This window comes from Pan paniscus, chromosome 8 (genome assembly GCF_029289425.2).
Source record: "Pan paniscus chromosome 8, NHGRI_mPanPan1-v2.0_pri, whole genome shotgun sequence".
NCBI classification, from domain to species: domain Eukaryota; kingdom Metazoa; phylum Chordata; class Mammalia; order Primates; family Hominidae; genus Pan; species Pan paniscus.
The window spans coordinates 90826701-90854134 of NC_073257.2; the positions used below are offsets into that span (position 1 = coordinate 90826701).

General features: G+C 45.9%; 1 long non-coding RNA gene across 2 annotated transcripts; it reads left to right on the forward strand.

Moving 5' to 3' along the window:
- The first annotated feature begins 2396 nt into the window (after window positions 1–2396).
- On the forward strand, window positions 2397–27015 carry LOC117974649 (uncharacterized). 2 transcript variants are annotated; one of them, XR_008619960.2, is made up of 5 exons: window positions 2397–2642; window positions 3500–3600; window positions 9809–9892; window positions 11546–11831; window positions 26637–27015. It is a non-coding gene; the product is annotated as an uncharacterized LOC117974649 (long non-coding RNA). The 2 variants fall into 2 exon arrangements; XR_004664731.1 differs by lacking the exons at window positions 11546–11831; window positions 26637–27015 and adding an exon at window positions 10561–11057.
- Window positions 27016–27434: the final 419 nt, after the last annotated feature.

Below are 27434 nucleotides of genomic sequence, written 5' to 3' on the forward strand. Positions count from 1 at the left end.
GGACAAACAGGGACACCACCAGAGGCAACTCGGAGCAGCCAGGAAGCCAAAGCCATTAGGCCTTGCAGAGCCCCATCCTGCAGGTACATGGACCCCTCTTCCCTGCAGTGGGAGCTAATGGAGAGTGTGGAAACTTCTCGGATCCACTGGTGGGTAGGCCAAGGTGCGGGACCAGGGCAAGCTCAGGAAACAATGACCAGTGCTGTTGGATCAGCAAAGAGGGCACAGCAGAGAACTAGTGGAAGTTGATGCTAGACAGGCTGGCCACAGAGAAGAAGCCTTAGCACCAGGCTGAGAAATTCCTGCTGAATCCTGTAGGCCATATGTTGTCTCAAATGCTTCTGCCCATGGAAGGTTTGGGTGTTGTCAGAGGAAAGGACAGAAGTTCGGGGTCAACATAGACTCTCTGGAGAGAGACAGGAGGGTCTGGACTGGAGCGAGGCGGCAGTGCCTGGGGAGAAGAGCATGCCAGGGTTGTGGAATTGTGCCAGTTTGGTTGTCAGAGACTGGAGATGGAGGAAGGGAAAGGAGGATCCAGGGGTCACAGAGGCAAAAGTGGAAGCTGACCCAGCTGATGCCTAGACTGGAGTCCACCCCCAGCCCTCTCGGCCCCACATTAGGGCTCATTAGCACTTCTTCTAACTTACCAAGAAATTCAATGTCCTACAAAATAACCAGCCAAGTCCCAAGGGAGCCAGAAGGCCTATTCATCACAGCTGGGGTTTCCAAGGACCTCACTGTCTGTCCCATGGATTTCATCCTGTGAAGAAGCTGGCCCACCATGGGAAGAGAGACTAATTGGTATCTCCATAGCTTGGAGTATTTTTTCCACTGGATCTGCAGTTTCTGGGTAAACAGACATCAAATCAGCATTCGGCATGAGCTGAAGGAAAGTTTGCACACTTGCCATGTGGCTTAAATTAAGTGAGTGGTGCAGTCAGTAAAGCATGTGTGCTAAAAAATAAACATTTAAGATGTCAGGGTTGAAGATACTCTTGTGGCCTTTTAAGGAAGGAGATGTCAATTTCTTTTTTTAAAATTCCAAATAAAAATGTCACTAACAATATTTCTGATATCACTTCACAAGTGTCAGCCCATGCAAGCAATAGTGTGTGTGCATACATACAAGGGTGTGTGTGTGAGAGAGAGAGAATGAAAAGGCATGTACATACACATGCACAATAGATACGTGGATTTCTGTACGTTTGTGATTGTGACAGTGAGTTAGTGGGTATGTGAGTGCATGTGTGTGTGTGTGTGTGTATGAATGTGAATGTGAGCATTTGAGTGTGTGCCTGTTTATGTATTGTGTGTGAAGGTGTGAGTGTGTGCACGTGCACATGGGTGTGTGTATGAGTGAGTGTAAGTGTGGACGTGCACGTGTGGGTATATTACGTGTGTGAAGGTGTGTGTACACATGCACATGTGCATTGTGTAGATGTGTGAGGGTGTGTGTGTGAGGGCAGGGGTGCACACCTGTGTCCCTGAGAGTGTGTGCACACCCATGTGTGCATGTGTGCCACTCAGGACAGCATGCATACATGGCTGCTCTGTCTCCTAGCAGCCTGCCTATCAGCTCCTCCCTGCATTCTTCCACGGCAGGCCCCAAGGCTGTGGCCAAGAAAGCAATCAGGCATCCCATTTGTATCTTGCCTGTCATCCACCCAAGCAGCGGGCAGGCAGGGGCAAAGGGAAGGTGCCAGCCCTGCTCCTCAGATGCCCAGGCCTCCCCTACAATGGAGGAGGACTTGGCCAGACTGGGGGGCTGGCCCCACACTTCTACTGCACTCCCAATTACTGGCACCTTCTGAGTGGCTTATGGAAAAGGCACTGGTTGCCATGAGGAAGATATTCCACTGGAGCATTCCCATTCTCCACAAAAAGAACCTTCCGCATATTATACACATTTCTCAATGTGATTATCCCCAGCCCACACACACAGCTTGGAGGATTAAAACATAAAATACAGTCTGCTCCCCACACATGAGACCAACACTACAACTGGCATCATAATAAATAAATGAAGTGGCCTCTCCTCCTCCTTTCCCTCTCCTCTCCTTCCTCCTCCTCCCCCATTCCCTCCTCCTCTCCTCTTCTCCCGCTCCTCCCTGGTTCTCCCTCCTCCCCTCTCCCCTCCACCTCTGCCTGGTGCTGGGCTTGTTTTGCTTCTTGTCTTCTGGATCCCATCAATCCCCTCCTGCCCCTCCCCACACAGCCCACGGCGGGCAGCATCACCGCAAGGGACGTCACCCCATGCTGCTGCTGCCACCATGGAATGAGGGCTTTGTTCAACAAGCCACCCAGGGTTCTGTTTGCTGCCTCTGCCGCAGAGGGTTCACTATACTAAATGCTGGCAGAAGGGCGGAGTGAGGGCGGGAGGAGGGAGGAAGGAAGATTTTATAAGCAAATGGCTTCGTGGATCATTGAAGGGACATTAGGAAGCATCCCGGAGCACCTAAAACCAAACGCCTCAGTGCAAATGGATGGAAGGGCGTCAGCTGTGGAAACTGGAGCTATTGCGAGCAGCTTGGGTTGCTAGGGAACAGCCCTGAGAACGTTTTGTCTTCAGGCTGCAGATCCTGGATCCTCCTGGGATTTCCAGTTCTAGAGCCACTGCCAGCCAGTGGTGCCAGCATCAGCAGGTGATGGGGCTAGGAAATCTGTGCAGCCCCAGGAGGCTGTGGGCCAGGCAGAGGGGCCCCAGGCTGCCTCTGAGATTGAGTGTGCATTAGGGGATAGGTTTGGGGAGCAGCCCATGCTGGTGATTTTCTTTAAACAAAAATGCTGGTGCCCAGCTTGGTACAGAAAGCCTGGGAGACAGGGGTTTCAACTTCCTGATAACAGTGCTCCAATTCGGAGCCCAGATCTGGTTAGTTCTGAGCTCAGCAACCCTGCCCTGTGCACACTGTCCCCTCACATTCCTTCCTCTGGGCTTTCTCTCCACCAGCCCAGCCCCAGGACCATTCTCTTAAGAGCTCTTGTCAGCCCAACCGACTTGACCTCAGCTCTTTGGGGAGCAGGGGACTTTTTTTTTTTTTTTTTGAGACCAAGTTTCGCTCTTGTCACCCAGCCTGGAGTGCAGCGGTGCAATCTCGTCTCACTGCAACCTCCGCCTCCCAGGTTCAAGTGATTCTCCTGCCTCAGGCTCCCAAATATCTGGGAATACAGGCACTGGCCACCACACCCAGCTAATTTTTGTATTTTTAGTAGAGATGGTGTTTCACCATGTTGGCCAGGCTGGTCTCGAACTCCTGACCCCAGGTGATCCTCCCGCCTCGGCCTCCCAAGGTGCTCAGATTACAGATGTGAGCCACCACGCATGACTATGGCACCTTTGACGGTACTTATATGCCAGTTAAATAATAAGTGATGTGCAGTGGTTCTTGTCTGTACACATTAATTAGGCTGTGCGGGGAGGGACAAGGGCTGGTTCTGTTCTCATTGTTTCACTAGCTATGGATAGTTCTAGGTTTTGGCTCACAGTCCAGTTTTTGTTAAGGTGCTGATGGAACACTTGCCAATGGCCTGGTTCAGTGCTGAATAGGAAGAAGAGCTGGCCAACTTGAGTTATTACATCTCTGCCACTCAAGGTGATGTCAGGTAAGCTGTTGACTCCAGCTGATCCTCAGTTTTTCTATCTGTAAAATGGGCTCATGATTAGCTAAAATAGCGTGCAGAAAGTACAGAGCACAGTAGATATTCCCACCCCTTGCAGCCTGGGCCCCGGGGCTGTTTAGAAACCCCATGAGTGACACTGATATGTTTCATGCACCGCTACCCTGCTCACCTATCTTCTGCCCCACCAGGCCCCACCCTCAAGCCTTCAAGCCCAGGAACCTGCCTAGACTGTCCATTCTGAACTTGGGCCAGATCTTAACCTGCTGGTAAAGCACTGGCTGAGGGTTTAGACTTTCAAGGAATTTGAGGTTGTTTTCCCTGCCTTATTGCAACCCAGTGTCTGGCTGCTGAGACCAGAGGCTTGGGGCATCCAAGGGATGCCTTGCCTAACAGTGCTGGCCTGAGATTTTGTTATGTACACTTGCTTTTGTGGCAGTGGCACCAAAGCTATGCTGGACACAATTTCCCCTCCAGCACTGTCCAGAAGACCAGAATGCAGAGTCATTTTTTCAGCTCCTTTTTGCAATCTCTGTAGTCTTTTTTGTATGAAAGGAAGGGACATAGGAAAGCAAATTATCAGCTAGGTACCTACTGTGCTCCTGGCTCAGGGCCTGGCATGTAGAGCTGCCCCAAAATATTGATTAAGAAAAGAGTAGACACCTTTAGGCCATAATTTCATCTAAGACTCTTGGTAAACCAAAGAGGTGAATTAGCAGCCCCACTTTGCAGATGGGAAAACTAAGATTCAGGGAGGTAAGGTGTCTTGCTCACAGTGTACAGTCAGCTCCTGGGGCTGAAATCTAAGCCACGGTGACCCTTGAGTTCTGATCACTCCTATGGGTGTCCTCATCACACTGGGCTGTTTCCCCGGCACCAAGGTGACACAGGGGTCAGGAAATGTAGTTTTGGGACATCTGCCAAATGGCCCAGCCTAAGGGCCTGATCAGGACTGGGATTGCCAGGATTGGAGCTTTTCTCAGCCATGTTTGATATTGTCAACAAATCCAGGGAGGACCGGCAGGGTAGAGTGGGTAGATGGAAGATGGAGTGGGAAGTAAGAGGTAGGGAGGAAAGGTACAGCCTCAGGTCAGCTGGCCTGATTCAAAGGGTCAGTCAGAGAGGGCAAGACCACTCCAGCCATTCTGAGACTACAGGGAGGTTTGAAAGCCAGGCCAGCTGGACAACAGCATAGAGTGCCAATCTATGAGGAGCCCTAAGCCATCCCTGGGAATGCAAGAAGATACAGGAAATACTGCTCCATGGACTTCTCCCTGGGGCTAGTGCCTGTGGTTTGGGAAGATAACTTTGAGCACCTGTGAGCAGTGGGGAGTTGGAGCAGAGAGAGCCCCCAGGGTAGGCCTGTGTAGTCACATATCCTCACTCCCCTGCCTTCTAAGGAGGGCCAGCACAGCATTAGCAGCAGAACTTATGACTGCTAAGGGGAGTGTGCACGTTTGGACCAGAGCTGAAAACGAGGCAAGAGAGTTCCAAAAACTAATGCAACCTCTGTCTTCTTCCTCTGCATTCTCTGCCCTACAGGGTTCTGCCTTGCCTCCAAATTCCCATTAGGTCAATATTTGAAAAGCACTGGTGTGAAATTACACTACTTATGATCTGCCTGGATTTCTCAATTGGCTCAGAGAGGTGTTTGGGGAATCAGGCTTCCATAAGATCAGTCACCCCCAGACTCCCTCGCATATTCAACCTCTGCCTATGAGACACTTATGGTTATAGTAAATAGATGTCACAAAGGTCTGTGGCCAACCCAAAATATCTGGGGCGGCAACACACAAGGGAACAGAGGGATAGACCTCAAACCAGGGCCCAGCTTCTGCTGCTGGTAATATAGGTGACGGCCCAGCCAGGTGGTAAAATTTATACAACGAGCTGTCCCAGAAAAACAAAAAGGCTGGATTCGTAGCATTTGCCAATTTCTGTGGTGTAAACACTTTCACTATTGGGCTTTATGTTGTTGACTATGGAGTTGAAAGAAGTGCTCTCACAAATCTGTATGAGCCAGCCCCATCACACATCTGCAACAGGACTGGGTCCTGTCCCCACTACCTGGAGGGAAACCAGAGAGAAAGAGGGAGACACAGACACGGAGAGAAAGAAGGAGAGAAAAACAGACAAGTACACTCTGCTGGGAGGATGTATATCTGAAAATGAGTTGTTAAAACAGTATAAAAAATTTTTAAACCCAGCTTCATTAGGAGATAGAGGTGAGTTGGTGATAGAGCATTTTAGCCTTCAATTCCAACTTCAATTTCAAGCTTTATTTGCTTAAGGAAGCTTGGAGAAGAAACACTGTGCAAGGTGCGTGTGCATATTTGTGTCTGTGCACACTTGCACACATAGGTGTGGGGCGCTGTGTTCTGCAGGAAAACTTGGTATTTGACTTCTACAGAGAGGGCTTGCTTTTATTGACCTGCACGAAGCCTCCCTGCTCAGGGGTGAGAGGCATATCAGAATGGGTCCAGGCAGCAAGCTCTCTACCAAGCACCTAGAACCCTATACTACCTTTTTGCATAGGCAATTTATACAAGCGTCTTCTGCACGACCCGTGAGGAGGGCTGCATAGTCCATGGGTGTGTCCTCTTTGAGGAGCAGAGGTCAGCTCCCCCACCTGACCCAGACTTCTCCCCTGCCCCACTGGGTCCCCACTTGGGGACTTTGAATCAGGAAGAGAGTCCCAAGCCCTAACTGCCACACTGGGGACCAGCTCAGAATTTTCTAGTGACCTGTAGCAAGACCCTCTGATGCACCCTTCACAGCTGAGGGGATAGGAGAGTTTTCAAGGCCTAGCTCCAGTGCAACCTTCCAGGATTCTACCTCCTCAACTCTCAGATCTCTTATCTGTGCCCCTCCCTTTCTCCTCGTCAAAGATGGAGCCTATATCTGAGTCTTCTCCACATCCATCACACTCACCAATGAAGAATGAACAATGTGTCAGCAGGGAGATCAGCTGATTCAAACATCCCACGTGCAGATGGGAAAATTGAGGGCCATGGCTGCTCCCTTCCTCACACCCTATTTTAGACCCTACAGTTTCCCCAAGTGTTTTAACTCCTTCTGGGTCCTGGATGCTTGTCTACCTGGAATGCCCTTCTTCCTCTTGTCTATCTGGCAGGTTCCTGTACACCCATCAAAACCAATCCCAACAATCCCCTCCTCTGTGAAGTCTTCACTGATCTACACCTCTCCCTGACCTCCTGCCAGTAGAGTGATTTCTCATCCTCTGGGTCCCAAGTCACTTAGCACCCACCTTTGCAGATGACCCTGAGACATGAACTGCAATACTGCATCTCTGTCCACTCTGAGGTATCCCTCTGGGAGGACTGTGCCTGAGCCTGGAAAGAATGGTCCTGGAGCCCTGGGATGGGGGAGTCAGGGGAGAAGGAGGCTGGACTTCTGAATCCCAGATTTTATGTGCTGCCTGGAGTTGTTCCTCTCTCCACCAGTCTTCCCTAAGCACCTCACTCCTCGATACCACACACATACCTGGCAGGGCCTGAGGAGGAAGGAGGGTGAGCTAGTTTAACTTGGGACCTCCTGGGTAGGACCTTCTAGCTGGAACCTAGAATTGGAATCTTCCTGATTTTAGCCTTCACCTTCACAGTCTTTTCAGTTTAATTCTTTAAGAGAATAAAGGTTGGAATATGAGTTTATGAAAAAAAATGGAAATGTGGACCTCATAAAAATGAAACCTTCTCCTTATCAAGAGACACTACGAAAAGCCTGAAAAGCCAAGCCATGGAGCAGGAGAAAGCATTCACAATAAGCGTATCTGACAAAGGCCTTCTATCTAGAATATATAAAGGACTCTTCCAAATCAATGAGAAATGATAGCCCACAGAAAAAAAATGGGCAAAGGATTAGAATAAACACTTCAGAAAACAGTGTATTTAAATGGCCAATAAACATAAGGGGCTCAGTTTCAATAGTCGTTAGAGAAATGTGATATAACCCCACAATAAGATACACCTGTTTGAATGACTAAAATTCAAATGGCTGACAATACCAAGTGTTGACAAGGATGTGCAGCAACCAGAATGCTTATACACCACTGGTGGAAGTATAAAGTGTCCAAGAAACTTGACAAATTGTCAGTATCTACTAAAGTGGAACACATGTATACTATATAAATCAACAGTTCCACTCGTATGAATCAACACAGCGTAAATGTATACCTTGTTCACCAAAAATGTGCAAGAATGTTCACAGCTACATCATTCATAATAGCTAAAAAGAGAAAACAACCAAAATGCACACCAATGGGAGAACGGATACAGAAAAAATGGAATTCTGTATACCAGTGGAAATGAACAGATCCCTTCTCTACACAGAAACACAGATGAATCTCAGAACTGTAATGCTGAGCCAAGAAATCAGATATAGGCTGGGCATGTTGGCTCACACCTGTAATCCCAGCTCTTTGGGAGGCTGAGGCAGGAGGATCACTTGAGGTCAGGAGTTTGAGACTAGCCTGGCCAACATGGTGAAACCCTATCTCTACTAAAAAACACAAAAATTAGCCAGGCATGGTGGTGCACACTTGTAATCCCAGCTACTCGGGAAGCTGAGGCAGGAGAATCACTTGAACCTGGGAGGCAGAGGCTGCAGTGAGCCAAGATCGTGCCACTCCACTCCAGCCTGGGCAACAGATGGAGATTCTGTCAAAAAAAAAAAAAAAAGAAAGAAAGAAAGAAAGAAAGAAACAAGATACGAAGAATACATCCAGTGTGATCTCATGTAAATAAAGTCCAAAAACAAGCAAAACTGAAAAAGCTCAAAGAAAGAAGATAACCTTAAGAAAATAACAGCTGGGATGAAATAGACTCTCTCTTTCTCTATATGTGTATGTGTGTGGGGTGTGTGTGTGTGTGTGTGTGTGTATAAGTATATACAATTTTCTGAACTATTTGAGAATTTGAGAACTCCTGACCCTTTACACCTAAATATTTCAGTATATATCTAAATATTTTAATGTTTATTTTCTAAGACGACTGTGTCTTATATAACCACAGTTCAGTGATCAAAATCAGAAAATGTAACATTAATATAATAATACGATCTAACCCACAGCCCACATTCTAATTTCATCAATTATCCCAATAATGTTGGTGATACCCATTTTTTTGCCAGTTGTGGATCCAGTCCAAGTTCAGTCCAGGTTTATGCATTGCATTCCATTGTCACATCTTTTAATCTCTTTTGATCTGGAACAGTTCCTTAGTCTTCCTTTTTGTTTCTTGACCTTGACATTTCTGGGGACAGGTCAGCTGCTTTGTAAGAGGTGCCTCAGTTGAGTTCCTCTGGTCGTTTCTCAAGGTGGGGTTCGAGCTCCACGTCGGTGGCAGGAGGGAATCCCACTGCAGTTCTGCTGTGTCCTTCTACGTTATCTCATTGCAGGGCACGTCATGCAGGTCTGTCCTGATGTTGGCCCTGTTTGCTTTGACCCCTTGGTTAGGGTGGTGTCTGCTTGGCCTCTCCACTGTGAAATCACTATTTCTCCCTTTGTGCTGAGTAAGTTACTGGTAAGGAGAGACTCGTAGACTAACAACGTGTCCTCCTGAGCACCTGCTGTGTGCCTGGCTCTGTGTGGGAAACAGAGGCCAATGGTTTGCCAGGCAGGCACAGCCACATCTCTCACAGGCTTAGCCCACAGAAGGAACCCATAGAAAACAGTGATTGCAGAACCAACTCGGTGCCAGGAACTGTACTCAATGAGCCCAGTGCATAAGCTCATTTAAACCTGACCGCAACCCTGATAGGAGAAAACTGAATGAATATGTTACTTGCCTACAGTCAGATGTTTCAGAAATAGCAATAATAATAACAACAATAATAATAATGGCTAACATCCTTTTAGCACTTATTTCCTATTGCCAGACTCTGTTTTCAGTGCTTTACATGAACTTCTATTTTATAAAAATTATTTCTACCTGGACCTGCCAGAGGAGAAATCCAAGGCACAGAAGTCAGTCATTTGCCATGCCACACAGCTGGTAATTAGGATTTGCATCCAGGCAGTCTGTCCCCAAGGCCACCTTCTTAGCCACTCCTTCATATAATCTTTCTAAGGTGATGCCAATGGGGCGGGGGTGGGAAGGGGGTGGGGGTGGGGGGAGGGGTGGGGGTACACTCACCTGAGTTAGTGTTTCTGGCCTGTTTTTTCCTTTGTTTCAAGAACATGTTCCTTGGACCCATTCAAGCCTGCTGTGGCACACTGAGAAGAGTTTGTGCCTGGACCAGAGGAAAACACAGAGGAGAGGTACATGGGGGACAGGTAGGAGGTGGCATCGGCAGGGACCAGTGAGGGTGCCCCAGGAGGGAACAGCAAGACTGTCCCTACCACCTACAGCCCTTCCCCATAGCACACTTCCCCTGCACTGGACTCCAGGACCTCATCCCTGACCAGTGCAGGAAACAGCCTTGTGTCTAGAAGGAACTCCTTGCCCTTCATCTGGGACTTCCAATGAGCTCTTGGGTTCTACTGAAAGCCCCTGGGTCACAGTGCCAATTCTGCGACACTCACTACTGGCCTGTTTGCACCACCCACGCCTGCAACCATCAACACCATCACCCTAATTTCTCCTGGTCACTGGCCTTTTAGCATCATTAGGCTGAACAGAGGGAAGGCTGTGTTTACAGCTTGGCATGAAGGGAGAACATGCCGATCTCTGTTGCCAGGCTACAAATGACTCTTTCCCCCCACCTATAAGAGAGAAATAATGATTAAAAAATACTCCGTTGCTTGGCAGGCATCTTGGTGGCTTAGCTGTGAATATTCTGGGGCCAGGAGGGACTCTGCCTTTTACAGAACCTGCTGCTTCTCTGGGCTCCTTTGGTTTTGGACCTGTGCTTCATCCATCTTATGAAAGAAAAGGTGCTGACCTGTGATCAATGCAGAAAGCAACATGCTTTTTTTTTTCTTTTCAGGGATACACAACCCCTTGATTATTTGATTCCTCTCCTTGAATGGAGGAGACAGAGTTCTCAAAGGACCAGAGGCAGCAGTATTCCAAAGGGCAGAGCTAAGGTCAAGTACAGAGAAGGAAGGGGACATTCAAGGCAAGAAGGCAGAGGGTCACAAATGGAAGACAGCAGCAACTGGCTGAGAAGTGGGGACTGGGAAGCAAGAGGAAAAAGACTTCAACCTAGAGGCTGGCGAGCCCTGCCAAAGAGCCTGAACCTGTTCTGATTGCTGCCTCTTCCCTGAAGCTAGGCAAGATTTTCAGGTGTAAATGCCCAGGGCCTGGTTGCACCCCGGTTTGGCTCTGCTAAAGGTGAAGGCTGGCTCACTTATGTCTGAGACATTGGTCTGAGCGCACATGGCCACAGCATGAGAAGAGTGGTCCATGTGGGCTGGGAAGCCCTATGTGTCCTGGATGTCTGAATGTTTTGTAAAACTCTGTTATTTTTGATAAAAATAACATGTTCAATGTGTGTTCCTCTGTGTACCTCTATAAGACTTTTCCTACAAATGCATTTAGAACCATTTTCTAAAATAGTCTTTGTCAGACTACATATGCCTTTTGTTACTGCTGTTTGGGTTTGCCTGATGGGTGAAGACTTTAACATTAATTCAAACCCCAAAAGGAGGAGGCATAGGCATCTTGGCACAGGATCCCATCCTATAAAAACCCTAAGAGTTGGGGTAGTTATTATTTTCCTCCTTTAACAAATGAGGAAACAGAAGCTCAGAGCATTTACAGCTCTCTGTAAGGTCACACAGCTAATAGGTGGTAGAAATAGCGTCAAGCCTGGGCCTAGGAGAGCCCAACAATTATTTATTTGCCCTGACATAAAATCTCCTGGACGAGAAACCTACAGAGCATTTCCACAGGCTTCCCCAACCCCTGAGCACAGGAAGTAGAATTCCTTTAGCTTTTCTTTTTCTTGCTTTCTTGTCTTTGTTCTGCAGCCATTTTCTTCTCACAAAGTGTGTTTCCCAGCACAAAAAAGCCTGGCTTTCCAGGAGCGGCACCCACTTTCTGAAGAGTTTACTTGCACTGGGCGTCGGAGTTTAGGATAACTCCATTCAAGGCAGATTTCTCTCCCAGAGAAAGCAACCTGATGAATCAGAAGGGATGTTGTGGCAAATGCTATCAGATGCCCCGCCACCCCGCTTCAGCAGAGGAGGAAGCTTCTGCTCTAGTCCGCACCATCCTGCAATCAATCAGGACAACCTGTGCGAACGCAAAGGCGAGGTGAGTAATCAGCACCATTGCTTTGCCCCAGACAAAGTCCCTCCATCAGGTTTTCCAGCTTGATGTGGACCTCACTACACAAACTGTGATGCCTTCTGGGTCAGCAGAAACCTATGTTTAGCACGCCCATGTGTGTTGTTCAGAAAACTGTGCAAATCTCTCACACTAGTCCCCCATGAGTTGATGGATGTGGTCACTGATGGTTAATTCACTCTTAGACATGGGGAATGCATGTAAATCAATGGTCTTGGCTGTTATTTTAAAATGTGTATTATTGCATTCCCATGGCACTGGGTCTTATGAACAGAAGGTTTAGCCAGACAGGTAGAAAAATTGTTGGGCACATTCACACTGGACTCCAGGACCTCACCCCCGATTCTTTGTTGAAATGCGTTTTCAAAGAGATAAGTTGGCTTTGATATTGAAGTTAAGTTTCCCCTGAGTCAAGGGTTTATTCACTCATCCTTTGAACAAATATTTAGTGAGAACCATGTACTATACCAGAGCATTGCTAGACACTGGGGAGGCAGCGATGAAGAAGACATAGCTTTCCCTCCTGTGGAGCTGGCATTCGAGACCCATTCTAAGGTAGAGAGTCTGTTGACATCACTCTCAGGAGAAAATCAAATGCTTGAGAGCTGGTTGATTTTTCCCATGGATGAACAGATCCCAGCACCCACGATATGAGTTTATCACTTCCCAGAAATCAGCTTTGTAACTTGTTGTCAGTCAGGGGAAAATGTCACTGTGGAAAGAAACAGATGACCATAAGAGGGGTACCCAGTGTGTGTTGTTGGGATTGCCCCGGAGAGGGAGGTGGCTGGAGGGTGCAGGTGCAGCTAACTTGATGTGAGGTCCAGGTGGGTCAACTTGAATTCCAGGCCTTCCACTTCCTGGTGGTGTGAACTGGGACCTTGCTCTGCTCAATGTTATCTTCCGAGCCTCAGTTTCATCAGCCATAAATTTGGGGCAATACTGTCATTCCCATAGGATCGTTGTTAGAACACAATAAGAGACCTTATCCCAATCACCTGGCATGAAGCACAGCCTCTGCACACAATGATCTCCTTGGACCTTCTCCTTTTAAGGTTTTTCCTTGGCTGGGGCAGTTTCACTCATGTTGCCCATGACAACAGCTTACATGCCTCCAACTTCCTTCTCCCCAAAGAGCCTGGGACACTCTGGAGAGCAGCTGCTTCCTTTAACCCCAATGACAATATACTTTTTCCTCCAATCTGGTTCAGTTATGAGAATGAAAGGGGGTACTGTTGATAATCACACCCAAAAACCAGGCGTAAACCAGGACTATGTAAGCCAGCAGGGACATATGGTCACCCTTCCGCTGCTGGTCTTGTCAGCTGTGAGGGTGGGTAGAGAACAGACAGCAAAACCCTCCTTCATGGAATTCTAGCCTCACAGCACAGCCAGAAAAAACAGCTTGATAACCCTCTGGTGCACAGAATTACAAGAGGGCTGCTTCCCCCTACCTCCCACCCCCCCAGTACACAAGACCTGTATGATCTCCTTTCTTTCTAAAAGAGAACCTGCAAATATGTTGGGCTCTTACTTCTACAATTAGGCCATATTTGGCTAAGGTGAATGGATCTTTTTGTGTAATTAAAGTCCCAAACCAGTTGACTTTGTGTTATTCAAAAGGGAGATAATCCTAGATGGGCCTAGCTAAAGGAAGTGTAGGTGCTTGCTAGAAGGACTTGGCCCTTCCTGAAAGAGGACGTGAGTAAGAAGGAAGGAAGAGGTTGGCTGCTCTGTTGGGAGACAGACATGAGACTAGAATCTGATGGCAGCTTCTAGGAGGTGAGAGAGATCCCTGGCCAGCTGCCAGCAAGGAAATGGAAACCTCACTTCCAGAGTTGCAAGCAGATTTTTTCCAACAGCCTAAGGGAAGCAAATCTCTCCCAAGTTGAGCCTCCAGGGGAGAATGCAGCCTGGCTGACACCTTGATTTCAGCCTTATGAGACCCTTACTGGGAAGCCCAGCTGAGCCCTGTACAGACTTCTGACCTGTAAGTATGAGATTTTGCAAACAAATGTTGTTTTTAGCCACTCAGTTTCTGGGAGTTTGTTAAGCAGCAACAGCAAATGAATAGAATACAGCCCCCAACTGACATGGCCATTTTCTTCCATCCTGTACCCACTCCGACTCACCCCACAGAGCCCCCCCTGCTTTGCCATAGCCCCATTCCCTGAGCCCAGCTCCAGACTCCCACCTCTAGGGCACACTCATTGCCCACTGCCCAAGGTCCTGGGACCTCCTGCACACACACCACCTCTGCTGTCGGCACCCATGGCCTTGTGAGTATTCTTCTGCTTAACCAAGTTTCACTGGATGTCACAGGGTGCCATGCCCTTTGCATAGGCTGTTTCTTATGCCAACATGAAAAGTATAAATAGCTCCTTCCTACAGTTGTACAAATGAAGGCTGAGAGTGAGTTAACTCATCCAGGGTCAATCAGATGCTGAGTAATGGAGCCAGAATTTGAAACAGGACCTTCTGACTCCAAAGTCAGCTCTCTCTGTACCATGCCTGTTGCCTGCTGTCCTGTTCAACTGTTGGGTGTCCCTGATCCCAAGAGAGCTGCATTGCTGTGTTGCTTGACATTTTAAAACATGCTTTCATATAATTCATCTCATGTGATCCTCCAATGAACCATGTGAAATATTGTTCCTGCAATTTATAGGTGAGAACACTGAGATATGAAGAATATTCATTCATTTACTCCTTCCACATACATGAATTGAATATCTAAGAGGTGTCTTATAGTACTAGACTCCAGGAGACAGAGAAGAACCAACCACTAGCCCCTTCCTAGGGAGCTCACAGTCCAGGGTGGGAAGCTGATGTGTAGAGAGTCATGTGCTACCCAGGGTAGAATCTGCTGAAGACAGTAGATTTCAGTGCTGACACAGATGGACACTCAGAGAAAGGATTTCAACCCAGGTATGGGGAGAGAGTCAGAATGAGAGGGCTTCCAGGAGGAGGTAGAGAATGACATGAGTTGAACCTTTAAGAATGAGTGAGTGAACTTGTGGGATCAGGGGTGAGGGTACAGAAGGCCTTGGCGGGACACATGACTGGTATGAGGCAGAATAAGACTCAGAGTAGGTGGCTTCCCGGGCACCCACTGCTTTTCAAGGGAGGTTGTAACTGGTTGAGTGGGGCATCTCGATGGGCATTCCTGGGACCCACATCTGGCATTTGGTGGAAACAGAAACAAATGCACATGCACACACACGCACATCAACACATTTAGGTAACACACATGTATACTCACACATACTTGTGCTTCCAACACAGACACACCTACACACTGACACATACAAACACATACATGCACACTCACACACACAGGCACATGCGTATCCATACACACACATGCCCACAAACACATACTTACCTATACCCACACATGTACATACATATACAGGCACATACATGTCTCCCCACACACACAACCCCTTTTCAGGAAACCCAGCAGCAGCCCCAGCTCAGCAGAGCCACTGAGACGCCCTGAGAACTGGTTCTTATTATGCAGAACAGAAAGGCAGGTGAGAAACTGTCAAATGCAGTCCCCAACCGCCCATTGAGAACCAAACAGACAGCACTGTGGTTTCCAGGCAAATTCCAGCTGCTTCCCTGGTGCCCAGGGTACATAAACCCAAGAATCCAAATGATGATTTTCCCCTTCAGAAGAATAACATTGTCCGGCCCTCCCTTCTCAGGCCAGACAGGTTCCATAGCTCTCGCCCTCACCCCCGCAGGCCAGGAAATCCCACCAGGATGAAGTGCCAGCCAAGGGACCAGCCAGCTCCAACAATTTCTCCTGAAAAGCTCAGAAGAAATTTGGTCATAGAAAATCCCTTCCCTCTTTGCTAATAAAACTTATCAGTGCAGGGCAGGAGGCGGGGAGGAGAGGGACAGCAGACACTCGCCTTGCTAAATTACTTAGAGAAATGGCCCTGATCAGCCATCCAGAAGCAAGAAAGGAAGAAAGCAATATAACATTTATCCAGCCTGATTTTTTTTTTACCTAGATTTTCTCAGTCCTCTAAGCAGCTCTGTGATATTGCATCAGCTCCATTTCATAGTTGAAGAAACTGAGGCACAGCTATGCACCAGAAATAATGTAGATTTTGGAGAAAAATCAATGTGGGTCTGAGTCCCTGGCCTGCTCCCTTGCTTGCTGTATGGCTCAAGCTGGTGGCTTCATCTCTCTGCATCACAGTTCCTCCTTAGGACCCCCAGACCAGATGGGCTGATGCAAGATCGAGCAGATAATATAGGAAAGACACAGCACCGATCTTGGACACAGGAGGCACTCAGACATGCTCATTCCTCACCTTGTCCTGTCTGGCTCCTCTCTCTTCTGAGGTTCCTTCTAATTCTCCCTTGTCTTCCCTCTACAGTGATGAGGGAAGCCTCTGCAGCCCTGGGGGCTGGCTTTCCTGTGAGCTTACCAAGCAGGCACTTGGCTGGCACCTGTACCTTGCCCTTCTTGCTGGAGCCTGGGGAGAACTAGAACCCCAGCTTTCATACAACAAAAGTTGGGGCACATCATTCTTCCCTAATCTGCAGAGAGGGCTCTTCCAGTTTTTGGCCAGGAGGGCCTTGGCTCCTGGGTTTCTCTGGATTGGCCACATTTGCTCTTGGCTTCATGAGCCTAAGGGAGTCCCATGTCAGCCTTCACCAGAGACCTCCTCTTCAAGCCCACGTCTATCAAACTCAGAGTTTACCCAACAACCTGGAAATAATATGACCTCTGGGGCGATGAAATATGGGAATCCCAAGTAGGCAGATCAGTCTGGAATGGCATGGTCCTGAGGAAGCAATGGACTTAAACTTAAAACGAAATGTGGGCTAAGTAACAGGGAAATTCCCTTAGGAAGAGCTATTAGACTGTGAAATAGTATTCCACAGTAAATGGCAGAGGGGGTGCCCTGAGGTATTTAAAGCCTTGCTGGACTAAGTAATAGAAAACGTGTGGTGTATGGAGTGGCCGAGAACTGGCCTCAGGGGAGCAGCTGCTGTGCCCTAATAGGTCTTCTCCATAGAGATGTCATTTCCAAGCCCGCCTTAATGTTATGGAGCTGCACTGATCTTGCCAGGCAAAGAAGGCGTTCACTTACAGCACAGAATAAGCCGCAGGATTTAAAGTAGGCACCGCCATCATATCCTTCACAGGATGGTGATCCCTAACAAACAGATCTGCAGATTCAGTGCAATCCTTATCAAAATTCTAGCTGCCTTTTTGTGAAAATTGAGAAGCCAATCCTAAAATTCACATGGAATTGCAAGGAACTCAAAATAGCCAAAAAGACCTTTAAAAAGAAGAAACAAGTTGGAGAACTCTCACTTCCTGATTTCAAAAATTACTACAAAGCTGCAGTATTCAAGACAGTGTGGTATTGGCATAAGGATAGATATATAGATCAGTGGAATAAAGTTCAGAGTCCATAAATAAAACCCTTACATTTATGGTCAATCGATTTTTGACAAATATGTCAAGACAATTCAATTGGGAAATAACAGTTAAATCAACTAACAGCGCCAGGACAACTGAATATCCACACGCCAAAGAATGAAGTTGGACTCCCACCTCACGTTATATGCAAATGAATTATGGATGAAAATGTAAAACCTGAGACCGTAAAACTCTTAGAGGAAATTATATGAATAAATCTTCAAGACTTTGGGTTAGGCAATTGTTTCTTATATATGACATCAAAAACACAAGCAACAAAATGAAAAATAAATAAACTGAGCTTCCTCAAAATTAAAAACTTAAGTGCTGTCAGCAATATTATCAAGAAAGTGAGAACAAAACCTATAGAATGGAAGAAAATGTTTGCAAATAATATATTTGATAAGACATTAGTATCCAGAATACATAAAGAACTCATAGAACGCAATAACAAAAAGACAAATAACCCTATTTAAAAATGAGAAAAGAATTTCAATAGACATTTATCCAAACAAAATACACAAATTTTCAATAAACACATGAAAAGATGCTCAACATGGCTAGTGGTAAGGTATTAGGAAGTGCAAATCAAAACCATAATACATACCACTTCATATCCACTAGTATGGTTAAAAAGAAAAAGAAAAATAATAACAAGTTTTGGCAAGGGCATAGACAACTTGTAACCCCATTTTTTACTGGTGAGAATGTAGAATAGTGCAGCCACTTTGGAAAACAGTTTGACATTTCCTCAAAATATTAAACACAGAGTTACTAGTAATTTCTCTTCTCAGCATATGCCCAAGAGAATTTGAAAACATTGTACCTCAATATTCATATCAACAATATTCATAATAGCCAAAAAGTGGAAACAACCCAAATGTCTATCAACTTATGCATGAATAACCACAACGTGTTATATCCATACAATGGAATATTACTCAGCCTTAAAAATGAATGAAGTACTGATATACACTTCAACATGGATGAACCTTGAAAACATCGTGCTAAGTGAAAAAAGCCCATCACAAAGGGACACATATTGTATGATTCCATTTATGTGAAATGTCCAAAACAGGAAGATTTATAGAGACAGAAAATACATAAGTATTCACCAGGGGCTGAGTGTGGGAAGAATGAGAACAACTGTGAATAGGTACAGGATTGTGGGATCTTCCTAAAACTAGAGAATGGTGATGATTTTACAGTTCTGTGAATATACTAAAACTCAAAAATATTACACATTAAAAGGGTGGATTTTTTGGGTATGTGAATTATATCTCAATTAAGCTGTTATTTTAAAAATACGATACCCATGAAGCTACCATATACTATTTTGGTCTACATCTCTCTTTCCATAAATATTAGTTTACATAAATGAGTTCTAACTTACACAGACGTTTGTATCTTGCCTTACTGTCCGTTAGGTTTTAAGCCTCTTCAGTGTTATTACAAACACTTCATTGATATTATTGTTCACAGTTGCCTAATATTCCATCATATAGTTATAACTATAACTTAATTCTCTATTACTGTGTTACTGGGTGTTTGAATTCTTTTCCCAGGTTTTGTTGTTATAAATAGCATCTTTGTTGAACATCTCTTCATATAAACTCTTATCTGCAGTTTCTTTTTTTTTGGATTGCCTTTTTTTTTAGGATAGATTCCTAAAATTGAGATTTCTGGGACAAAACAGTCAGCTTTAAGATCCTGCTACCTATGAGCTCACTTATTTGCTCCAAATTACTCTTTTTGAGGTACTTGATGAAGATACACTTAGTTTGCTGTAATAAGGAGTCACACCCACCAGGTGTGAGGGAGAGAGATTGCTGCTATTGAAGTCAGACTTACCCAGCATCATAGTTCAGCTCCGCCACTTAACACTTTGAGAGATCCTGACCAAGTGACCCCACTGAAGCTCGATTTCCTCTCCTGTAAATATAGGAGTTAATATAGGCACAATAATGCCTAGCTATTGTCAAGAAGATAATATGCATTAAATGTCCAGTGTCCCTCCCTCAAAACTAGGCACTTGTCTCATGTCCATTGTTGTTCTTCCTTCTCTTCACAGCCTCCAACTCCATCATAAATATGCACCTTTGGCTTCTGAGTCCTGTATATGTCTGACTCCTAGGATGTGAGTCACCGATCTAGCAGCATGACTAGGTGACATTATGATGTTGTGGACAGCAATGGGCCTGCAACCTGAAGCTCAGGATCCAGGCCCACCCCTCATTAGCCTGTGATCTCAGGAAACCCCTCAACACATTTTGAGTCTGGCCCTCATTAAAAATGGAGGCAAGGAGGCTATTTTACATCAGCCCAGGGGTAGGGGTCAGGCAAGAGGCTGGATGTAGCAACACGCGATGTACTGCCATGGTCTCTATAAACATCAGTTAGTTTTATTGTCAGCAACTTGCTTTAAATATAATGGGGCTTGCTTGTGTGAACTAACTCATTTCATTTTCTCCTACTAGATTATAGGCCCATAGACTGACTGGGTAAGCCTCGAATCACTACATACTATAGTAATTACTAATTACATGTTTCTGCCTTCTGTGGCTTATTAGTAAATTGCATGTAGATGGATCTAAAAGTAATTGCTCTTCTTTCATAACTTCAGCAGCCTGCAGAAATCACAAAGAATTACCTTATTTACTTCCTAAGTGATTCCCAGTGGTCATTTATCAAATATACAGAAGAAAAAAAATCATACAATCATCAAATATTCTTCTGCTTACTAATGATAGAGAGGGTCACAAGAAATCTTGAATGGAAAAGGCTATTAAACAGCTGCCGACTAACTGTATGTAAATATCCCCCTGTGGGTAATAGCTTAATTTTGATCATTGTTCAAAAGAGCAAGCACTTTAAATTATTAATAGGTGTCAGCTACAAAAGAATGTTTAACTGGAAACTTACAAGAAGAGAGCTTGATCCGTACAAATGACACTGTGTCTTTCACCCCCCTGGTGTGTGGGAAAGAAAGAGGGGTGGAAAGAAAAGGATAAAAAGCACAATAGGCCAAAAGTCTGCCTCATTTTTTCCCAGAGTGGGGTTTTGTGGCTTGTGGGTGTATTGCTTTACCACCTTGGAAACTGGGCTAGGCTACTTTCATTTATTAGGTTGGCTATACATAGGTTTCCTCTCTTTAAGCAAAGTTGACTCCAACTAAGCCAAAAACTGGAAGCCACTGAGATTACCAGGTTGTAATACAAGCCTTTATACTTTCGCTGTGATAAAAACTTCTTCACATCCAAACACATGGCATAGACACTTTTCATTGTGAACAGTGCTGATGTGATTCTGCTCAAATAAACTGAAGATCCCATTTCAAATGATTCATTTGATAGAAACATCAGGATCACTGATACGTGGATTGACCTCTGTGATCCTTTCCCTAAAAACACATACAGTGGATCATGGGATTGTTGAGTTAATAAGAAAGAAGAAATGGCTTGTTTTTCTGTTTCCTTTTCTTGGTTTTTATGGCAGTATGGACTTCTGGCATTTTGGGTAAGCCATGAGTATTAGAAATGAAAATGAAGGAAGAGGTAGGGCATGAAGGATTAAGGAAAAGGTTCAGGTGTGTATATTATGATCTGCCATGATAAGAAACTCCTTCCTGGTTCTCCTTCCTCCTTCTGTATGCACACCCTCCCTGTCCAGACCTGTAGGATGAAGAGTTAACATGCCCAAGCAGCAACACCACTGAGCACTGAGGAAGCTTTCAGACACAGGGAGGGGCGGGGGGCCACCTCCATCCTTGCCACTTTGCTGTTACATTTCTGATGTAGGACAGAAATCATAAGAATGTTGCGAATCAGAGATGAAAACTGCTGATGCCAGAACCAGAGCTGGAGCCCAGTAAACAAAGTCCATGGGGATTTTTAACTAGGATTTGTGCTCTGGCCATGTGGGATGGGGTTGGGGGATGTTACAGGAATAGGTGCCTTGATTGCCCTGAGGCTGTGATAAGAGTCTGGGACAGCCTCACTGGGGCACAAGGCCAAGGCTCTCACCATTCTGGGGGTCCCTTCCCTGCCCTCTCTTGGGCTGTCCTCTCTTCCTGGCTGTGCCAACTCCTATCCCACCATAAATGCATTCATCCTTTGGCTGCCCAACTCCTCTGACCACCCAGGTTGTGATCCCCATCATCCACAGGGTACTGCTGACAGGATCGAGGTCCCTTGAGCCCAGGCTGAGGTCATAAGCACCATACTGCAAGCTTGCTGTGGTTGTTTTGTAGGTCAATTGAGGCTCCTCCAAAGAGACATAACATTCCTTAGAGAAGGAGAAAGACCACCAACTTTGCACCCTCTTCTGTGCCAGGCCTTGGGCTAGGCCCAGGGAGCTCATAGTCTACTGCTGAAGACGGATGGGTCAGCAACCATGGCACACAATGCAACGAGGCTAAAGCAAGTGTCAGAACCAGGGTCAGAGGAGACATTGAAGCTGAGTGACCACTCAGGACACAGGGATAGCTTCTGGAGAGAGAGAATGTCTGGATTACATTTTGAGGGATGAAGAAGAGCTTGTCAAGCAGGCAGAAGGGGTCTCCATAGAGCAGGTGTCTTTGTTCCTTGGTGGCTTTTTCCTTCTCTTCCTTAACACATACACACAAGGAGATTGCCTAGAACAACTTTGGGCAGCACATTGCAATTTCTTATTTGGGTCCAACTGGCTACATCAGGCAGCTTCAGAAGCCTCTAGCCACATTATGTGAGCCCCCTTATCATCTTCTGCTGATTGCCTCCTAGAAATGAGGCAACTGAAACCAGAACTGACCAAGTCGCTGCACCTGTTTGCTTGTAATACTTGAACGGTTGTCAGAAACCAATAATAATAAGAGCCAGCATTTTTAGAGCCTTACTATATGGCAAGCATGGTGCCAGTATTAGTCTGTTTTCACACTGCTGATAAAGACATACCCGAGACTGGGAAATTTACAAAAGAGAGAGGTTTAATGGACTCACAGTTCCACGTGGCTGGGGAGGCCTCACAATCATGGTGGAAGGTGAAATGCATGTCTCACATGGCAGGAGACAAGAGAAGAGAGCTTGCACAAGGAAACTCGCCTTTATAAAACCATCAGATCTCGTGAGACTTATTCACTATCACGAGAATAGCATGGGAAAGACCTGCTCCCATGATTCAGTCACTTCCCACCTGGCCGCTCCCACAACACAAGGGAATTCAAGGTGAGATTTGGGTGGGGACACAGCCAAACCATATCAGCGCCTCAACTCACATTATCATAAGACTGATTTGGATGCTATTAATATTCCCAACTTACAGATGAGAATAGCAATACTTAGCAAAATTAGACAATTGGCCCAAGGTTGCACAGCTAGTAACCAAGCAGAGCCAGGATCAAATACTGTTTTTTCTGATGTTCACAATTAAGCTCTTGGCCTTGGAATTCCTGACATAAGTTTAGGTGTTTGGTGGCCATTCGGAGGCCTTATTTATGAGCCACTGTTTGTATAGGGCTTTTTATTCTCAGGAGGGTGAACGGTACACAGATGAAAGACATTATTTCTAGGGGAACTTCATTCATTCAAGTAATCTCCCGTATGGGCTAGCTTAGTGCTGGGCACTGCCCTAGGAGCTGGGTTATGAGGAGAAGAGCAGGTGTTTCTGCCCCAGAAGCTGAGTCCCAGACAGAGAGACATACCACGATGATGCAGTATGTGGTTTGGCCATTTAAGGGTTTCACAGGAGAAGGGAAGATCCCTGGTTCCTGTCGCAGGGAGTCAGGGTGGATTTCTCAGGAAAGATTCACCTTGAAGGATAAGTGGATGAACAAGATGGGCCAGAACTCTAGCAAAGGCATAAATCCATGAAATCAAGGTTCTACACGGCCAGGGAAAAAGAGATGCCAGGGATATGGGGGAGGCTGGGGCTAAAAGATAGGCTATGGCCAAGAAAGCCTCATGAAGAAAAGTGGGGTTTTATTTTGTGACTGCATAAGGGCTATTGCTGAGCTTTTCTTAGCCAAGACATATTAGCACCATCCAAGTCAGGCTTTTTTGTTTGTTGGCTTGTTTGACTTTTCCAGGGCAGAGGTTCCCAAACTTTAGCCTGCACCAGAATCAGCTAGAAATCCCCAACCCCAGCAACTCTGATTCAGTGTGTCTGGGGTGGGGCCAGAGAATTCTCATTCCTACAGAGTCCCCAGGTGCTGCTGATACCACTGGTCTGTGGCCACTCTTGGAGAATACTACATGGAATTCCCACTCCGCTTACCAGTGGTGAGATTAGGATGGGCACATGCAATGAGGGAAGTCTGCTGCAGGCTTCTGGAAAGGATCTCTCAGTATTAAAGAAGAGAACCCAGGAGGAGATGGTGCTTTCTCCCCGCTGGAGATTTTCATGTCTGATATGATACCTGGAACTGCTAAAGCCATCTTGAAGCTGTGAGGGGAACAAGCAGGACTAAGTCAGCTCACTGAGCAAAAAATCTGGAAAGCACCTGGATCCTTGATGGTGGCATAGAGACATGAAATCAGCCAACCCTGCAAACCCCAGCCCATGGACTTAGCATGGGAGGCAATGACTGTGCCTTATTGTTCAAGCCCATTCAGACCTTGTTTTCTGCTGCTTATAGCTGAAGCCATCCTCATAGGCACAATATACACTCTACGGTTTGCTTTATTGCTGCTTAACCACTGCTGCTTTATTCTGTGTCCTCTTCTTTCTTTTCACCCCTTTCTTGGTCTTTCAAACATCTCTGCCTCCCAGTGGCTATTTACAGGCTGCTGGCACTACATCTATCTATCTGACCTGGGCCTCTCTCCTTGATATGGTGTGGCTGTGTCCCCATCCAAATCTCACCTTGAAGTTTAATAATCCCCACATGTCAAGGAGGGGGCCAGGTGGACATAATTGAATCATGGGGATGGTTTCCCCCATACTGTTCTCATGATAGTGAACAAGTCTCATGAGATCTGATGTTTTATAAATGGGAGTTCCCCTGCACAAGCTCTCTTGCCTGCTGCCATGTAAGTTGTGTCTTGCTTCCCCTTCACCTTCTGCCATGATTGAGAGGCCTCCCCAGTCATGTGGAACTGTGAGTCAATTAAACTTCTTTCCTTTATAAATTACCCAGTCCTGGGCATGTCTTTATTAGCAGCATCAGAACAAACTAATACTCTCCTCCACTTATCCAAGTGTCCACTGGACAACTCCACTGATGTGGCTGCCAGCACCACTCATTCTGTATACACAGAGTTGAGCTCACCTCTATGGAAAGTTCTCTTCCCTCTCTGCTCCCTATCTCTGTGAACTTCTCCATTCCCCTTTACCCAAGGTGGACATTTGGGGGTCATCTTTGTTTCCTTTCTCAGTTTCCATAGCTAATCCTTTGACAAGTCTAACTGCCCCTGTCTCTAAGACAGGGATCCTCCACATGGCGCTCAGTTCATGCCATGGCCAGTATTCCAGTTTGCTTCTCTTTCCCCTCACTTTGAACCTTGTGATGATGGCCTCTTATCTGGTTTTCCCACTTAAGACCCTCTCCACCTTCTAGCTGTCCTCAATCCTTGCACGAGAGTGGTCTCTCTAGAACATGATTTGCAAAACATGACCCCTGTGCTGGGAAGCAATTTGTGTTATAATGAGCCCTCGAGGTGTGTCTGAGATCACTGAAGTTTGAGAACCATGAGTTCAGATTGCTCTGGTTTTCCCCCAGGCATCCTCTTCCCTGATGTGCAGAGCCCTTAATATCTCATCTAAATCAGGTTTTATTTATAAGAGAGAAAGGGAAAATGGCTCTTCTGTAGACAACCACAAGCATCAACTTTGGCACCATCGGTAAAAACATTAGCGAAAGATGGGCATGGAAGAAGCATATCATGGATGCCAGTAGTTTTTAAATCATTCACCAGAGATTTATGGAATAACTACTCTATGTCAGATACCTTACAAGCACTGAGGTGCTCTTCTATGTTTTTTTGTTTGTTTTTTGTTTTTGTTTTTGCAACTCAGCATTTATTCTCTTTCTTTCAGCAGCAGTCCCCAAATGATCCTCTGGAAACCTGCCATACTCAGTTCAAGTGGAGCTGGACCTTACCCCAGCTCCAGGAGTGGACATGTGACTCTTCCTGGCCAATCAGAGCTTAGCGCTGCCTTGCAAGAGTGCTTGGTTTAGGAGCAGGCATGTGACCCAAGCCAAGGCTCCAATCAGTGCTAACCCTGGAACTTTCACTTACAGGCTCTGGAAGGAGGTTTTTCTTTTGTGCTCTACAGCAGTGAAGAATATAAGCCTAGGGCTTCTTGGAGGCCAAAGATGCTCTCTAAGAATAAAGCCAAGGAGAACAGATAAATAGAATGAATGATCGGTTGCTGATGCTGATGTGTGCATCCCTGAACAAGACAATTTCTGAAGATTGGTCTGTCCTCAGACTTTTCAGTTATGAGAGCCAATTAATTACCTGTTTTGCTTTAGCTAGTTTGCATTTGGTTCTCTATCATTGCAAATAAAAGAATCCAAATACATTAGCCAGAAGGGCCACAGCCCAGAGTAGAATGAGATCTGGAGAAAATGAATTTTATTTTATTTCATTTTATTTTATTTTATTTTATCTTATTTATTTATTTGTCTTTTATTTTATTTTTTTTGGGGGGGGGACAGAATCTTGCTCTGCCGCCGAGGCTGGAGGTGCAGTGGTGCAATCTTGGCTCACTGCAAGCTCCACCTCCTGGGTTCACACCATTCTCCTGCCTCAGCCTGCCCAGTAGCTGGGACTGCAGGTGCCCGCCACCACACCCAGCTAATTTTTTTGTATTTTTTAGCAGAGACAGGGTTTCACCATGTTAGCCAGGATGGTCCCGATCTCCTGACCTCGTGATCCGCCAGCCTCAGCCTCCCAAAGTGCTGGGATTACAGCCGTGAGCCACCACGCCTGGCATATTTTATTTATTTTAGAGACAGTGTCTTGCTTTGTTGCCCAGGCTAGAGTGCAGTGGCACAGTCATGGCTCACTGCAGCCTGACCTCCTGGGCTCAAGCAATCGTCTCACCTCAGCCTCCCCAGTAGCTGGGACTACCAGTGCACACCACCACACTGAGCCAATCTTTTGTACTTTTTGTAGAGATGGGGTCTCACTATGTTGGCCAAGCTGGTCTTGAACTACTGGGCTCAAATGATCCACCAGCATCGGCCCCTCAAAATGCTGGCATTACAGGCATGACCACTGCTCCCAGCCAGAAATAATTTTTAAATTTATACTCAGAGCAAGAAGGATGAAGAAGAAATTAACCTGCTTTTCTAGATCAATAAGATAATGCAATTGCGATGATGGAAATGACCTTTGTCTTTCCAGTCCAGATGATGCCGTTTGAACTGAAAGGAGAGCTCAGGATTCTGGAGAGGTAAGAGGAACCCAACTGACAGCCTGATGTTAATTCGAGACCTCCATCCACTGGGCAAAAGGAGAGCTTGAACATGGAGTCACTCATCCTTGGCTGGAGATGTTGAAGGAGTTGTGAAATGAGAGAGAAAGGAAGACACTGAGTATCACGATGCAGGCCCATGAATTCTCTTTCCTCTGAACCCTGGCTGCTGGCCCAGTGCCAGGTAGAGAACAGGTCCCTGAAAATTTTTGAGGGATGAATGGAGATGAGCCAACCTATTCTAGATTTCAAAAATGACACGAGGGCAACACTTAAACAGCTATGTCTGATGTTGTTCCTGAGCAATCATACAGCAATTAAAGGAATGGTTTTGCATTGTCCATGACCTTCTATTGGTTTCTAGCAATCACAGTGTCCATGTAAAGACTAATCCTGGTGCAGAAATCTGATTTTCTCTTCCTTTCTTATTCCTTTTGTTCTTTCTTCCTTCCTTCCTTTTTTTTGCACATGCACGAGTGTGTGTGTGTGTGTGTGTGTGTAACTATCACATAAAGCAGGAAAATGAAATTGGGCACAGACTATTTGGATTTCAAGAAGGTATATAGTAAAGTTTTTATGATATCCTTTTGGGTAACATGAAAAATTCTAGCTAAGGTAATAATACATTCAGGAAGGTGGACTTATAACCACTTCAAGAATCATACTCAGGGCTTGCTGATTAATTCATTCCTGTTCAGCTTGTCAGTTCAGGAGCTCTCCAGGGGCCT